This window comes from Anomaloglossus baeobatrachus, chromosome 2 (assembly GCF_048569485.1).
Source record: "Anomaloglossus baeobatrachus isolate aAnoBae1 chromosome 2, aAnoBae1.hap1, whole genome shotgun sequence".
NCBI classification, from domain to species: Eukaryota; Metazoa; Chordata; class Amphibia; order Anura; family Aromobatidae; genus Anomaloglossus; species Anomaloglossus baeobatrachus.
Genome location: NC_134354.1, coordinates 167882488 through 167892187, shown reverse-complemented (window position 1 = coordinate 167892187; position 9700 = coordinate 167882488).

Genomic DNA, 9700 nt, shown 5'->3' with positions numbered 1-9700 from the left:
GGGGCTCCCCATCCTGAGAATACCAGCCTTCAGCTGTATGGCTTTATCTGGCTGGTATTAAAATTGGGGGGACCGCACGCCGTTTTTTTTAATTATTTATTTATTTATTTTACTGCACAGTATAGACCCGCCCACCGGCTGCTGTGATTGGGTGCAGTGAGACACCTGTCACTCAGCGTGGGGGCGTGTCTCGCTGCAACCAATCATAGGCGCCTGTGGGCGTGGAAAGCAGGGAATATGAGATGGCTGTGTACAGAGCACAGCGCGCCCGCCGGTATAAAGGCTCGGTCACGCTGTGCAGGCCGGCCAATCACTGCAATTCCACAACTAACAGGGCTGTGGCATTGCAGTGGTCTGCCAGCCAATCCCTGCATGAGGGCTGGCTCTCAAAAGAGCGCCAACATGCAGGGATGAAGACCATGAGTACAGCACGAGTATTGCAAAATTACTCGGTACCCGCCGAGTAGCCCGAGTACAGTGATACTCGTGCGAGTACCGAGTAGTAACAAGCATACTCGCTCATCACTAATTAACATTAATTGCAATAGGTTGAGATGTTTAAATAATGGGTTGGCACTGCTTAATATAAGAAATAAATCCTTCCCCCATTGTACAAAAAGTTGTGGGTTAAAATAGGGAGGTAGGGATGAGAGAAGGGTGAGCCGTTGAGGAATGGGGGCATCGCTATAATAAGGATATACTCCATTGGCAGGCAGGAATAAGTTGCTCAGGGATAAGATATAGAGGTCATTCCCTATTTAATAAAGGACATCCTTGATAACTTATATACAGTAACCTATAAGGCCTTCCCTCCCCTTTATAGGATATTTTGAATGGATAAGGCATTTGGGAATCTTAGTAGTGTCAACCCTTACTAGGTGTGATTTTTGTAGTAGTTTTTGTTGAGTTCTGGTTTTAAACATATATCTAATATATAAAGCTGAATGTGTGTATGTATGTGTGTGTGTGTGTGTGTGTGTGTGTGTGTGTGTGTGTGTGTGTGTGTGTGTGTGTGTGTGTGTGTCCGGGATTGGCATCTGCACCGTCACAGCTACAGCCACAAAATTTTGCACACTCACACTTCTGGATCCCCAGAGAGCGTCATAGGCTATGTTTTGAGGGGAAATGTTAACCCCGCGCTTTACAGTTATTCGCCAAAAAACCTGCCTCCATTAAAGCGAATGGAGCTGGGAGCCACAGTGCAGCCAGAACTTCAGAAGAATGCACAGCCACGCACTTAAATGGAATCTTGGCGTGTCACAACGCAGCCAGGGAAAGAGACAGACACAGACAGGGAAAGAGGCAGACACAGACAGGGTAAGAGACAGACACAAAGAGACAGACACAGACAAAGAGACAGACTGACAGGGAAAGAGAGAGACAGGTTAAGAGACAGACAAAGACAGGTAAAGAGACAGACACAGACAAAGAGACAGAGACAGACACAGGGAAACAGACAGGGAAAGAGAGAGAAAGAGACAGACAGGGTAAGAGACAGACAAAGACAGGTAAAGAGAGAGACAAAGAGACAGACAGGGAAAGGGAAAGAGGGAAAGAGACAGACAGGAAAAGAGAGGGAAAGAGACAAACAGGGAAAGAGAGGGAAAGAGACAGACAGGGAAAGGGACAGAGATAGATAGACAGATAGGGAAAGAGATAGATAGACAGACAGGGAAAGAGATTGAGACAGACGGAGAAAGAGACAGAGACATATAGAGGCATATAGAGACATATACCACCTTAAAGAACAATCAAATTAATACATTTTTCAATGAACTGAAAGTTATCATGGAGGTTGGTGACCAAAATAAAATAATCGATAAGAATGAATATAATCTAATATATAAAGCTCAGTGTGTGTATATGTGTATGTATGTGTGTATGTCCGCTAAAGGAATTTGCACCGTCGCATTTACAAGCACAAAATTTTGCACAGACACTCCATGTGACTCAGGGAACGTCATAGACTATGTTTTGACGGGAAAATTTAACCCCGCGCTTTACAGTTACTCTACAAAATCCGGCCTCCATTAAACTGAATACAGGCTACAGGCAATTAATAGCAACTGTCAGTGGTTGCTATAGGAACAAAATAAACTGTTAGTATAAGAAGCTTATGTGTGAGGTAATATGATGTCAGTGGGGAGACGGATAGAGAGAGACATAAAGAGACAAAGAGACAGACCTGGAAAGAGACAGACCTGGAAAGAGACAGACAGGCAAAGAGAAAGACTAGCAAAGAGACAGATGGGGAAAGAGACAGCCCTGGAAAGAGACAGCTGGGGAAAAAGACAGCCGGGCAAAGAGACAGCCCTGGAAAGAGACAGTCAGGCAAAGGGACAGACCTGGAAAGAGACAGCCCTGGAAAGAGACAGACAGGGAAAGAGACAGATGGGCAAAGAGACAGCCCTGGAAAGAGACAGACAGGGAAAGAGACAGCACTGGAAAGAGACAGCCCTGGTAAGATACAGCCGGGGAAAGAGATAGCCCAGGAAAGAGACAGATGGGGAAAGAGACAGATGAGCAAAGAGACAGCCCTGGAAAGAGACAGTCCTGGAAAGAGAAAGCCTTGGAAAGAGACAGACCGGGCAAAGAGACAGCCCTGGAAAGAGACATCCCTGGAAAGAGACAGCCCTGGAAAGAGACAGCCCTGGAAAGAGACAGACGGGGAAAGAGACAGATGAGCAAAGAGACAGCCCTGGAAAGAGACAGCCCTGGAAAGATAAAGCCCTTGAAAGAGACAGGCCAGGCAAAGAGACAGCCCTGGAAAGAAACAGCCGGGAAAAAAGACAGCGGGGCAAAGAGACAGCCCTGGAAAGAGACAGATGGGGAAAGAGACAGACGGGCAAAGAGACAGACCTGGAAAGAGACTGGCCTGGAAAGAGACAGACCTGGAAAGAGACAGACCTGGAAAGAGACAGACCTGGAAAGAGACAGCCTTAGAAAGAGACATGCTGGTCAAAGAGACAGTCAGGCAAAGAGACAGCCCTGGAAAGAGACAGACGGGGAAAGAGACAGACGGGCAAAGAGACAGACCTGGAAAGAGACAGACGGGGAAAGAGACAGCCCTGGTAAGAGACAGCCCTGGTAAGAGACAGCCGGGGAAAGAGAGAGCCCAGGAAAGAGACAGATGGGGAAAGAGACAGATGGGCAAAGAGACAGCCCTGAAAAGAGAAAGCCCTGGAAAGAGACAGGCCGGGCAAAGAGACAGCCCTGGAAAGAAACAGACGGGGAAAAAGATAATAGGGCAAAGAGACAATCAGGCAAAGAGACAGCCCTGGAAAGAGACTGCCCTGGAAGGAGACAGCCCTGGAAATAGACAGCCCTGGAAGAGACAGATTGGGAAAGAGACAGACGGGGAAAGAGACAGACAGACAGACACACATATAGAGACAGACACAGAGATAGAGAGAGACAAACAGACACAGAGATGGAGACAGATAGACTGATACAAATACAGACAGAGAGATAGAAACAGACAAACAAAGAAAGACACAGACAGAGAGACAGACAGACAGCGACACACAGAGAGACTGGGAGAGAGAGAGAGAGAGACAGTTACTATCCCGGGAAACACCCGGGTACTACAGCTAGTTATCTATAAACCCCAAATCCTGTGGTGGCAACCTTCTATATTCTCCTAAAAGGCACAGTTCCTTTAAAAGGGAGATTGATTGCTCAAGGATAGATGGACTTTGTCACAATCTTGGTCAATATTTGGAACACATTTTGGGTCCATTTGTACTGTCCTTGCAGTCGTACACAAGGGATATGGGTGATCTGCTATTAGGACTGGAGAACATCAAGATATCTAAGGACACCATTCTGACAAGCAATGACGTTGCAGCTCTCTATTTATCTATACCACTCGATAAGGGACTCTTGACGGTTAAACATTTATTGTCAATAAAGGGATACCAGTTTTAGGCACATGATTATTTGCTATTAACAAAATTGGAATTCTGTCTAGCAAACAACTTTTTTATGTTTGATCATGTTTTTTACCACCTGCTCAGGAGCACTGCAATGGAGAGCTCTTGTATGTCCACACACGTAAATTTGCTCCTGAGATGGTGGGAGGACAAGATAGTATTTCTGGAGGATGGTGGCAGCATGATGGGGGTCAAGAAAATAGACATGCAGGCCAGCTATAAAGATGATAGATTCAATATATGGCAGGGAACAGTGGAAGAACTGGGTGCTTTTGTGAGGTGACTTAATATCAATAGCATAGGATTATAATTCACCTATGAAGACAGATATTCATCTCTTCTTCTAGGATGCTCAAATCCAAAAAGTGTCAGGAGGCTCCTTAGAAACATATGCCCACAAAATGCCAACATCAAGAAACTCCTTGAGATGGGAGATTAATCATCCTGTGCCCATAAAATATAGCAGGATACCAAAAGAGCAGTACCTACAGATAAAACATAACTGGTCCTATGATGTACTGTTAAGACACAGCAAACAAACTTAGAAGTAGGTTCAGAGGAGTACTGTAGTAAGATCTTGAGAAGAGCTTATAATGAATCAAAATCCAGAGAACAGGATGGAACTATTTATATCTACTCAAAAGTCCAAATGAGAAGAGGTGATAAGGTTCATTACATCATTTTGGAATGGGGCCCAAAGTGTAAGATCGATCCTGGAAAGGCACTGGCCCATCTTAAAATTTGACAGCAATATAAGTGACAGACTAGGCGAGGGTTCACTAATTACCTATTGAGGTGAAGGACCCTAAGAGACAGACTCCTCCATGGCTACCTTACCGCACCAAAACAGACCACTAGGTTTTGGTTGCCGCCACTCACGCTTGACACCCTTTGACCTAAATAAGTTTATCCTGGTCTCTACAGACAACAGGACATGGTTACAGTAATCTATTTCCTTATTCTGCTTATTTTCAGCAAACTGTTTGTGATCTTTCTTGTGCATCATCTTTAGAATAGGCATCCTTCTGGAATGACAGTCATGTGCACTGATTTGATTCAATGTGCGGCATATAGTCTGAACACTAATAGTCTGACCCCCCCCCCACCCCACCCCTTTAACCTCTGGAAGAATGCTGGCAGCACTGATACTTCTATTTTGAAAAGACTACAATTAGACATGATACGAATCACGTGCATTTAACTTCTTTGGTCGACCAAGGGAAGGCCAGTTCTGTGTGGAACCTATCTTGCTAAACTGCTGTATCATCTTGGCAACTGTGCTGCAGCTCATTTTAAGGGTTAGCAATCTTCTTATAGCCTAGGCCATCTTTATGTAAAGGAACAATTCATTTTTTCAGATCCTTAGAGAATTCTTTGCATGAGGTGCTATGTTGAACGTCCAGTGACGAGTATGAAAGACGGCGTGATAACACCAAATTTAATACACTTGCTTGTCATTCACACCTGAGACCTTGTAATACTAATGACTCACATGACTCCGGGGAGAGAAAATGGCTAAGTGGGCATTATGTGGCCATTTTTACCTAAAGATAGACATACTTTTGTTGCCAACGGTTTTGGCATTAATGACTGAGGGTTGCATTATTTAAAGGGCACACCAAATTTACACCATTATACAAGCTGTACACTGACTACTTTACATTGTATCAAACTCACTTTTGTGACATACTGTATATACAGTACAGACCAAAAGTTTGGACACACCTCATTCAAAGAGTATTCTTTATTTTCAGGACTCTGAAAATTGTAGATTCACATTGAAGGCATCAAACTATGAATTAAAACATGTGGAATGAAATACTTAAAAAAGTGTGAAACAACTGAAAATATGTCTTATATTCTAGGTTCTTCAAAGTAGCCACCTTTTGCTTTGATTACTACTTTGCACACTCTTGGCATTCTCTTGATGAGCTTCAAGAGGTAGTCACCGGAAATGGTCTTCCAACAGTCTTGAAGGAGTTTCCAGAGATGCTTAGCACTTGTTGGCCCTTTTGCCTTCACTTTGCCATCCAGCTCACCCCAAACCATTTCGATTGGGTTCAGGTCTGGTGACTGTGTAGACCAGGTCATCTGGCGTAGCACCCCATCTCTCTCCTTCTTAGTCAAATAGCCCTTACACAGCCTGGAGGTGTGTTTGGGGTCATTGTAATGTTCAAAAATAAATGATAGTCCAACTAAACAAAAACCAGATGGAATAGCACGCCGCTGCAAGATGCTGTGGTAGGCATGCTGGTTCTGTATGCCTTAAATTTTGAATAAATCCCCAACAGTGTCACCACACCATCACACCTCCTCCTCCATGCTTCATGATGGGAACCAGCCATGTAGAGTCCATCCGTTCACCTTTTCTAAAAAGACACGGTGGTTGAATCCAAAGATCTCAAATTTGGACTCATCAGAACAAAGCACAGATTTCCACTGGTCTAATGTCCATTCCTTGTGTTCTTTAGCCCTAACAAGTCTCTTCTGCTTGTTGCCTGTCCTTAGCAGTGGTTTCCTACGGACTATTTTACCATGAAGGCCTGGTGCCCAAAGTCTCCTCTTAACAGTTGTTCTAAAGATGAGAAGGGGTGTCCAAACTTTTGATTTATACTGTATATATATGCATATATATAATATATATATTTATATATATATATATATATATATATACATACACACAGTATATATATATATATATATATATATATATATATATATATATATATATATATATATATATATGTATATATATATTTATATATATACACAGATAGATAGCTGACAAATTTTATTATGCAGTGGTCAATATTATAAGATATCTGCTATTTTAAGATATCACATCTTTATATATGCCTAAGAAAAAAAGTCTGTCTCAATGGATATGAAAAATACTATATTATTTTAATGCTAGCTGAAAAAAAAAATCTAAATTGTGTATAAACTAAGTAATGAAAGTCCAGCACAATACCCTAATAATATTATTTCAATTTCATTTCTTCACTATAATGTAATTTTATACTCTGATTTATATTGTTGTAAGAACAAACTCTAATCTCAGAAGGGACAAGATGAAAAGGTTTCAGCTGGAAAAAAAACAATAATACAGACAAAGAAAACTTAAAAAAAATTTCATGAATGAAATCTCCAGTGCCTTTTAAAGTCTTTTTCATCATAGAGATTTCTACCCCACTTTGAAATGTATCTCTGTACACCCACGTAACTGGATTTATCTGATGCCATTTCATCACAGAGGACATGAGCACACAGCTGCATCAGAAGATTCAGTGACATGTTATGCACATATAGAGATAGTGCTGTCAATCTATGACATGCTTTACATTTCAACTGTGTTAGTTAATATGTATAATGAGAGAAATTTTTAGCTTGCAATTAGACTTGTAAATGAGCTTTCTGTATGTAGAATATAGATTCCGGAGACATTTATACATTGGTTTGGCAATTATTTCACTTTACAGATGTTGTCCATCTGGACAATCCTATTTCTTCTAAAATAAATAATAAACCTCTGATGTTCTGCTTTCTCTGCTGAGGAAAAATGCTTGTGGTTAGTAGAAATGGTATTTCATAGAGATGAGAGAATCAATTTGATGCAAACCAAAATATTAATGCATTGTTAGGAATTTGCCGAACCTGGCAAAATCAAATAATTTGCAGTTTATAGAAAGCAAAGAAAATGGCTGCCACAAAATGCAGAAGATAGCATCAGCCAAAGGAGGTTTAAGTAACATCAATTGCCACCATGCAGGGTTCTCATAATTCCTTGCAGCTATCACATTGCATGGTGTAGCACAACCCACTGCATGGTATAGCCAGTAAATTGAAGAAACAGGAAATGCAGCAGAAATATTCTTAGAAGCATAGACAGTTAGGCGGGCTTTGCACATTACGACATCGCAAGCCGATGCTGCGATGTCGAGTGCGATAGTCCCCGCTCCAGTCGCATGTACGATATCTTGTGATAGCTGGCGTAGCGAACATTATCGCTACGCCAGCTTCACATGCACTCACCTGCCCTGCGACCGTCGATCTGGCCGGCGACCCGCCTCCTTTCTAAGTGGGCGGGTCGTGCGACGTCATAGCGACGTCACACGGCAGGCGGCCAATAGCGGCGGAGGGGCAGAGATGAGCAGGATGTAAACAACACGCCCACCTCCTTCCTTATCATTGCAGCCGGGAGGCAGGTAGGAGATGTTCCTCGCTCCTGCGGCTTCACACACAGCGATGTGTGCTGCCGCAGGAACGAGGAACAATATCGTACCTGTCTCTGCACTGGCATTATGGAAATGTTGGAGAATACACCGAGGATACGATAACGACGCTTTTGTGCTCGTTAATCGTATCATCTAGGATTTACACACAACAATGTCGAAAGTGATGCCGGATGTGCATCACTTTCGATTTGACCCCAGCGACATCGCACGTGTGATGTTGCAACGTGCAAAGCCGCCCTTAGAGTTGGAAGAGGCCTCCAGGGTCAACGTGTCCAACCCCTGGCTCGATGCAGGATTCACTAAACCATCTCAGATGTCTGTTCAGTCTCTGTTTGGAGTCTTTCATTGAAGTAGAACTCACCACCTCTCATCACAGTTTATTCCACACATTATCAGCCTCACTGTCAAAAAGGTTTTGTTCTAATAGAATCATATAATCTTCATAGAATCATAACATAACAAATATCTATCCAGTCTCTTTTTGAAGACATACCATATTTTTCGTTTTATAAGACGCACCAGATTATAAGACGCACCCCAAATTTAGAGATAAAAAAGGTAAAAAAAAATATGGGGTCCATTTTTAATCTGGTGGTGTCTTACCGGGGAGGTGGAGTCGCAGCAGTGGTAGAGCAGAATCACAGGAGGCAGGGATGGTGTTGGAGTATAGTGATGCTGCGTGCGGTGCAGAGGTTGGCCTAGATGCTCGCTGTGACACTATGCTGGGGCAGCAGATGCTGCTCTGTGCTGGGGCAGCCAGTGCTGCTCTGTGTTGGTGCAGCCGGTGCTGCTCTGTGCTGGGGCAGCCAGTGCTGCTCTGTGCTGAGGCAACCGGTCACATCTCCTCTTGCTGCTGACCCGAGACTGTCACTAGCAGTGACGTCACAGGCAACCGCGATACTTGGTTGTGAAGGCGGCGGTCATTGAACTCAGTGACAGCTTTGCTATCAGGAGTGCAGCGATCACCGCAGGTAATGTACCTTGCTATCCTCCTGACAGCAGCACTTGTCATGCCCTGCAGTGACAACTCTGCTATCAAAAGTGCAGCGATCACCGCAGGAAATGTACCTCGCTATCCTCCTGACAGCAGCACTTGTCATGCCCTGCAGTAACCTGAGCTGACCTATTGATGTTAGCTCAGGTCACTGCATTGCTCTCCCAGCCAATATGGAACATTCTGGTTTTCATAGACTGGGACATTGACTATGGTATGGATTGTCATGGTACCCCCTTGGATTACACCAGACCTGGATTTGTTTTTCCTTCTAATAAATTGGTGAAAGAAGGAATGTTTTGGGGAGTGTTTTTTCAAGTAAAAATGTTTGTCGCCTATTTTATTTTTATTACTGACTGGGTTGCTGATGTCGGGTATCTGATAGACACCTGACATCACGAACCCCATAACCCCATATATTACCCCGTTTGCCACCGCACCAGGGAAATGGGATGAGTTGGAGCGAAGCACCAGGATTGGCGCATCTAATGGAGGCACCACTTCTGGGGTGGCTGCGGCCTGCTATTTTTAGGCTGGGG